Below are 7,846 nucleotides of genomic sequence, written 5' to 3' on the forward strand. Positions count from 1 at the left end.
GATGGACAGATAGCCGCCCCAGCGGGCATGAATAACTATATGCACCCTCACGTTGCAAGTTTGGGAAAAGATTGCAGGCCTCATATTCCTCATCTTTTGCAAGGCAGTGGTGCATAGATTCACCCACGTATGTACATATAAACTTTATGTCATGAAACTTGGACTTACCTCACACTCTGGTGTTTGTATGGTGCACGGGTATAACCCAGGATCCCTTTAGCTGGCGGTTTTATTCGGACGATCGGCAAACTGCTCCCCCTTATTTTTGTTAAACTTTTTTTTGATCGGTTATAAAAAGACCGCACTCAACGCACACTGTAACCGCGCACCGCAACTTTATAATTGTGCCGTTGTTGACTTCAACATGGGCCTTTTATAGATGAAAGTGTAGGCCAAAACGAACGGCTCAATCTTCGACTATTCATGTATCTTTCAAAGCTCCCTTTTGACAGGATCACACATCCACACACTCATGCTCACCTCTGCTTTATCGAACCGTAGGGTTAGTGAAGTTTCGCACCATAGCACTAGTGTATACCGTAGATACAAATTTTTGGTCAGAAAAATGATTTTGTTTCCGCAACATGTATACATACACTTTCATAGTGCGCAAAGGCGTTTTTTACAGAGTCCCAGTTGGTTCTCCTCAGATTCCAGTAAGGTTCGTACTTAGGACGCTCTTCGTCCATAGCAAATCGTATGTACCGATGATCGGAGGAGTGGTCACTAATGACTCTCCAGGCAGATATACGGGACATTATATCAGAAGAGGCCAGAGGGATATCTAAAACCTCTTCTCTACTTGCCGTTACAAAAGTGGGGTCGCTCCCCCTATTACATATACATACATTTTCATTTAGAATAGAGTTAAAGAGTGACTCACCTCTAGTGTTGATGTCTGAGATGCCCCAAATCGTATGGTGGGAATTCGTGTCACACACAATAACAACGCGGCCCTCCTGCGTCTAGCTTCTGCCACCGCATTCCTTATTAAGCGCGGAGGTGGCTCCACTCCGTCCTCGTGCGCCATATAAGCGGAGATCAACCAGAGTTCACCGGTTGCACCCTCCAGGCTCACCGTCACAATGTCACGATCGCTGAAAAGATGCAGAATAAAAGCAAATGATGAGCATGTAGGATCGAGGTCTACCTGCGTCCCGCTGCGCCACCAGTCTGTAGTCCCTCGTCCCGATACCAGAAACCGTATTGCAACTGCTCAGCCACGGCTCCTGGATCAGGACTACATCAACTCCACCTTTCTCAAGGCGGATTAAGAGGTTGGCTGACGCCGCCTAAGAGTGCTGAAGATTGATCTGAAAAATATTCATTCTCCGAAATCCTCTCCAGCAGGCCTCCGCAGGCGCCATCCCCATCGGACACAAGGAGCATTTCCTCCTCCGCCCTGTCGAACAGCGGGCCAACAGAAATGACCGATCCCGCAGCAGAAGGAGGGCTAGCAATGCTGTCACTGTCCGACATGACGGATTCGACCTCCATACCTACGGGGCATCCTCCGCATTCGTGTTTATGCCCGCCAGCGCAACCGGAACAGGCTCGTCCTCTCCCCTGGAGTCAGTCTTGTAGACCTTCATGACTATCTTCTCGAAGCTAAAGTAAATTACTCCGTTTTTTCGGCGAGGCTTTCGAGTCTGGCTCCCTTCCACACCTCCTCGATCAACGCTACTGCAGCCCTGTAGAGCGAGGCCGACCGCCCGTCGGCGTACACCACCTTCCTAAACATACCCTGGTGCCAACCAGCACTCTCGCACCGCGGCGGTGGCCCCGGGTTCTCCCTGACCACCCTCATGAAAACTCCTGATAAGGCCGACGACAACTTCCTCCAGTCTTCCCTGGCGATGGCCCCGTCCTCCTTACCCCGATCCAAACCGCCCAGAGTTGTTGTTGTTGTTGTAGCGGCTACAATAACCCCGCCCAGATCGGTTGATATCTCACTCGTTGCCGTCAAGTTCCACTAACGGCAGCCCTAGGAAGCATGCAGCCTCTACAGGGTCGGTCCGCAGGGACAATGCCGTTAGGGTTGTAGGGATTTCCGGGCATGCGAAGAGATGTTTCGAGTCGTGAGGGGTCTCTCCTCATGCCGGACACTCATTTGGCACATCCGCATTCAGTCTACTCAGGTATGAGTTTAACCTGCTGTAGTTGGGCTATTGTTTTTCTTGTCTCCGTGAATACCGTTCAGGGCCATTCGGTATGCTGACGGGTCCAGAGGCTGCTTGATGAACCTCTGGATTTCGTCCGTCAGTTCGTATAGATGCCTCCTGACGGGCCTAGGCGAGGGCTCCTTTGCAAGCAGCGGTCTGTTTGGGTGGCCACATCGGTGGCTCCCAATCAAATACTGCTTGCAGAGCATTATGCTATTCTCCTTGATTGGGAGCATTTGTGCCTCGTTATGAAGGTGGTGTTCTGGCGACATCAGGAGGCATCCAGTCGCTATCCTGAGTGCGGTGTTCTGTACTGTCTGTAGCTTCGTCCACTGCGTCTTACTAGTCCCCGGCGACCACACTGGTGTTGCGTAATTTAAAACCGGCCGGCCTATTGAATTGTATGTTGCCAGCAACGTTTCTTTGCCTTTGCCCCAAGTACTGCCGGCTAGCGACTTGAGGACCTTGTTGCGGCTCTGTACTTTATTGACAATAGCGGTTGCGTGCGCAGAGAAGGAGAGCAGACCGTCGAATATTACTCCGAGCCTTTTGGGGTTATTCACCGTCGGAATTGGTGTATATGGTGTATCGTGAACTCCCAGCGGTAGCCTGATTTCCTTCGTCCAGGTGGTGAACAAGGTCGCAGAGGATTTCGTAGGGGAGAGGGCTAGGCACTTCGCAGTGAAGAAGCGAGAAAGCTCGGAGGGATACCAGTTTACTTTCGAACAAAAGTCATGAATTCCATTCCCAGTCGCCATGATCGAGCAAGATAGGCGTAAGAGACAATCGAGACTCCCTCTGGTCGTTGGGGGAGCTTTGAAATATATAAGTTAAACAGTAGCGGGGAAAGGACATCACCCTGTGGAACCCCCTGTTTTATTTTCCTCAGTTTGCCCGATTTGTCTCTTAACATTACCGACGAGTGTCGACAACTCAGATAATTTGCCGACCAGCGTTTGAGCCTCTGTGGGAGAGAGGAAACCTCTATATCTTTTAGTAGCGTGGAATGGCTGACAGTGTCAAACGCCTTTGACAGGTCCAACCAGTGTTGCCACTGCCTTAGCCTTTAAAGTATCCATAAAAAATCGAAAACTGCGAAAACTGTATCCAAATGTATCCGCGGACATTTTTCATCATGCCTGTGCTGGTATATGGCGCGGAGGCATGGACAATGAAAGCATTTGATGAGGCGGCTCTTGGAGTTTTCGAGAGATTCTGCGAAAGATTTTCGGACCTTTAAGCATTAGTGATGGCGAATATCGCAGACGATTTAACGATGAGCTGTATGAGCTTTACAACGATATAGACATAGTGCAGCGAATTAAAATTCAGCGGCTATATATTTATGTGTATATATAAATATTTCTCCGGCAAAACAGTTACCAGGCAACTTAAAAAATAAACGTTGGTTTATAACTCTTATCGACGAAATAAAAAATATTTATCATCTAATAACTTTATGAATTATGAAACAACGTTTTTGCGATAAAATGTATAACTGTTATGGTACAAAAACATTCCATACAAATTTTCGAATTTCACTAATATGTAGTTGAAACTTTTACTAACATTGTGAATCGATATATCCCAAACAAATAAAATAAAAAACTTTTTAAAGTAGAAAATAATATTTCTCTGTCCCATAGAATTTGTTTTGATAATTTTTGATTTTGAAATTTTAGCAAGTCATTATAAATAATTTGTAAGATTGAAAACGAAAAACGTGGAGCGCATGCAATATAAAGCATTAGATTAGACCCTAGCACAACTCCGTTCTGGGTGGTGCCACAGACTAAACAGCTATCTCTCCCGGCTGAACCCAGAAGTGGAAGACACATGCCCTGCATGCGGGCAAGGTCCACACAGCACCCTGACACCAGAAGCACTATTGACCGCGCCTATCGACGCCGTCCGCTTTCTTGGCCTCAGGCTTGTCCGAGTCAGGGGACGAAGACGACCCATGACGAAACCCCGGGGGGTGAGTACTGCTGCTACAACAAAAACATTAGATTTAATTAACAATAGTCAAACTACATAACATAGACCTAAAATTTCCACAGCGAAAGTACGAATTTGACATCGATTTTAAGCGGTCATTATTCATATACCCACATACATACATACATATATTACTTTTCATATCAATTCGAGTCTATTACATGGTGAAATAAATATAAGGTGATCTCACTTACATAACCTCACTTTTTCTGCATGCCAATTGCGGCCATGCATTTTGGGGTAGTAGAAAAAGGGCGAAAAGATTAGGATTATTTTTACTACTTTTTGGGTACTATTTCCAATACATGCATATATCAGTGGACCCCACACCAGTTAAATGAACCTTGCATCAATAAAATACTTTTTCTGTAAACCAGTGTAATTACAGTTAAATTTTTTCGCTCAAAAGAATTATTATTACTTAATTTTTATTTTTTCGATCAAATATATTGATTTTAATAATTATTATTCATTTATATTTTCTAACTTTAAATTATTATTTGTAAAACTTAAAGGCCACACGGTCGTACCACACACATATCGATGGCTGAGTGGAAGATCGACCTATCTCGGCAGCCAGTTCGAAAACGCCCTATCTCAGAAAACTTTTCAAGAACGCCCTACTTCAGAATTTTATTGGAAAAGAATCTATTTCAGAATTTTATTGAAAACCACTCTATCTCAGAATTTTGTTGAAGAACGCCCTATCTCAGAACTCGGTTCAAAAAAGCCCTATCTCAAACGAAAATACATTGAAAATAAGCTGAGATAGGGCGTTTTTGAATCGGCAGCTGAGATAGGGCGTTATTCAACCCAATTCTCAGGTAGGGTGTTTTCCAATAAAATTCTGAAGTAGGGTGTTCTTGAAAAGTTTTCTGAGATATAGTGTTGTTGAAAAATTTTCTGAGATAGGGCGTTTTCGAACTGGCTGCCGAGATAGGTCGATCTTCCACTCAGCCGTCGATATGATGATGGTTAAAACTTAAAAAAATTAGAACTATTTTCCGTCTTTCATTTAAATATATTAAAACAAATTAAATTATACCGTTCTCTTTATTTAATTATTCTTAAGTTCTACTAAAAATTACATATTAGCCCGTATGGAATTTTATTTGTATTTTTTCCTTAAGTTTTTTATTTTTTTTTTTTTTTATGAAACGAAAAACCGACACCATGGGTCTTCGTCCAGAAATGTCTTTTTTGGGGTTTTAAATGGTGTTTCAACCTGTTTAAAAAGTTAAATTAAATTTTGGTGTTTTAACGCCATGCGGGTTCACTAGTAGTATATATTTTACTAAAAATTTACTTAGAAAATCACAATTATTGGAAATTATCGCTAAAATTTTCCAATGAATTTGAAACGAAAAGTCATAGCAAAAGCGAAACAAATAAACAGTTACTGCGTTTATACGTAAGCTATTTGCAAATAAAAATAATTTGCAAATACCTAAATCACTGTTAATTTGATGGTGAAAAATTCTTTTTTAATATTGCCTGATTATAAAAAGGAAATAATATGACCATCGAAAAAGAAAATAAAGTTAAAAATGAACTTGGTCTTGATTATTAAAAGGCCCATCGAAAAAGAAAATAAACCTAAGAATGGCGGCGTATTGCGCTTATTTGCAAATAGTACCACTAATCACAACTTATTTGCGTGATTTAGTTATTTTCAAATAAAAAATTAACTCAGCGTTTATAGGCAAAGCTTACCATTTTGCAAATTGTTATTTGCAACTAATACGTGCGTATAAACGTAGTAAATGATACCTACGCATACTTTTTTCACAAAATTGTCTGCTCCATTTTTGTTCCATTTTGCCCAGAAATGAAATTGGAATGAATAGAGTAGGCATTACTGTAATGCTGGTATGCCGAAATTGCCAAAATTACAACAACCACGCCCTAAGTGACAACACCTTATTATTATTTCACCATGGTCTATTACATGCGCCCCACGCTTTTCATTTTCAATCTCATAAATTGTTTATGACTTTTGCTAAAATTTCGAAATCTAAAGTTATCCAAACTAATTTTATGGGACTGAAAAATATTATTTTCTACTTTTAGGTCAATTTATAAAAGCGTGGTATATTAAAAAGTTTTAGTTTATTTTATTTTATTTAAACTTTTTAGTCTTGTGTCAATATAAAATTTTGCCACAGATTTTAAAATAATTTAACTTGCAGTGAATCAAGAAGACTATTGCGCAAAATACACCACACAAATATTTGCGCAAATACAAATTAGTACAAATAAGATTATTATTCAATTCCTATTTGTAAAAGTTGGGCCCAACAATTTTTGTAGTTATTTTGTGCAATGCAAGCCAACTGTTTTGTGCTCACGTAATTAATTTCATTTAAAGAAATGGCATTTCGTCCATTTCCGCTGTAGCGTATGTAGTGCATATTTTTAGGTGCAATATTTAACTACTTCCGGCAGGGCCTACCGTCGAGGTTGATGTCTAGACTTTTGTATAGGAACTTTGATTATAATCTTTAATTATAGGTAAAAATGATGTCTGGACATACAACATTGCAAGTTGATAAAAGCGTTGTAAAAATAGCAATTCTTAGGAGCAAAAGTTGATAACCAAAAATCTCCAAGCTATAAAGATTTTTCTGATTTCGCTACAGCAACGACAGCAGGCTCGTTGGTGTTGTTGTAACAGGATACAAATTCCCCAAAAAGTTTTTAGGGAGTGTTGCTAGAGTGACAGTCCTTGGCCAGATATAAATCTTAATGGGATTCTTGCTTTTCAGTTGATTTTTTAGGCATTTACGAGTTTAGATTATTTGTAAAAGATTGGAAACGAAAATAATTGTCCGTATGGGTTTGAAATTTATTTGAAAATGTCAAAAAAGTGCAGGGTGTATTTTCAATGCTCTTTGTCCTGGCTAATATGTTTACCCACGATCTCCAATTTTCTTTTTAAATACTTAAATATGTATTTCATAAATTATGTGTGTAAAAGATATTAATTATTTCAAATACAAATATTCAAAGTTATTTTGGAAATCGCACCGATTTAAACTTATATGATTTAAGAACGTGCCAGGGGTAGTTATTTTAAAATCCACGTAGTCCACGCATTCACCGATACTTTTATTGTTGTACCGGTTACTGATATTGAGATTGATGTTGCTGCGGCTGTCCGAAACTAAAGGACTTTGATGAACTTTCCAACGCCAGTGGGTCCTCAGTTGGCGGAGTAGGATTTCGGAATTGTTCTGCTGAAAGACGTGTAAATAAAATTCCAACGCCTTCTATTAATGCCAGCAAAACTCCGCCGATTATAGCACTGCCCGTCATTGCTGGGATTCCTGAAACAATATTTTTAATTGTTTAATTCATGCTTGCCAGTTTTTAAGTCAATAATCTCGATATCTACATAAAAAACTTATGATTTCGTCTTCAATTCAATGAATAATTGCTAACTAATGTGCACATGCAGTACTGGCCAAAACAAAAGCACCCTGGTACTTTTTTTCAATAACATAAATTTCAATATTATGTCGAAAAAATATTTCAATCATTTTTACACAAGGGTTCTTGTCAATATTCGCATTCACATTAGCAGCCGCCGAGCTTCCGCATTAATTTTAACATTCGCTTTCGCATTCTCAATAATCAATACGGAGCTTTTGCGAATGCGAATGTTGTGCAAGTGCAGTGAAAAAACG

The 7,846-nt window shown here is 40.5% G+C and overlaps 1 protein-coding gene and 1 long non-coding RNA gene across 2 annotated transcripts in view; one reads left to right on the forward strand and one right to left on the reverse strand.

Annotated features, from left to right (window-relative positions):
• Positions 1–7,846, forward strand: part of LOC118749347 (mitochondrial import inner membrane translocase subunit Tim17-B) — a 144,608-nt gene that overhangs the window by 128,489 nt on the left and 8,273 nt on the right. The gene's annotated exons all lie outside the window — the stretch shown is intronic.
• On the reverse strand, positions 280–2,490 carry LOC118749354. Its single transcript, XR_004994204.1, has 2 exons — positions 1,151–2,490; positions 280–1,097 (listed from the first exon to the last, which is right to left on the reverse strand). It is a non-coding gene; the product is annotated as an uncharacterized LOC118749354 (long non-coding RNA).

This window comes from Rhagoletis pomonella, unplaced genomic scaffold (genome assembly GCF_013731165.1).
Source record: "Rhagoletis pomonella isolate Grant_MI unplaced genomic scaffold, Rhpom_1.0 Rhpom_scaffold_00001, whole genome shotgun sequence".
NCBI lineage: Eukaryota > Metazoa > Arthropoda > Insecta > Diptera > Tephritidae > Rhagoletis > Rhagoletis pomonella.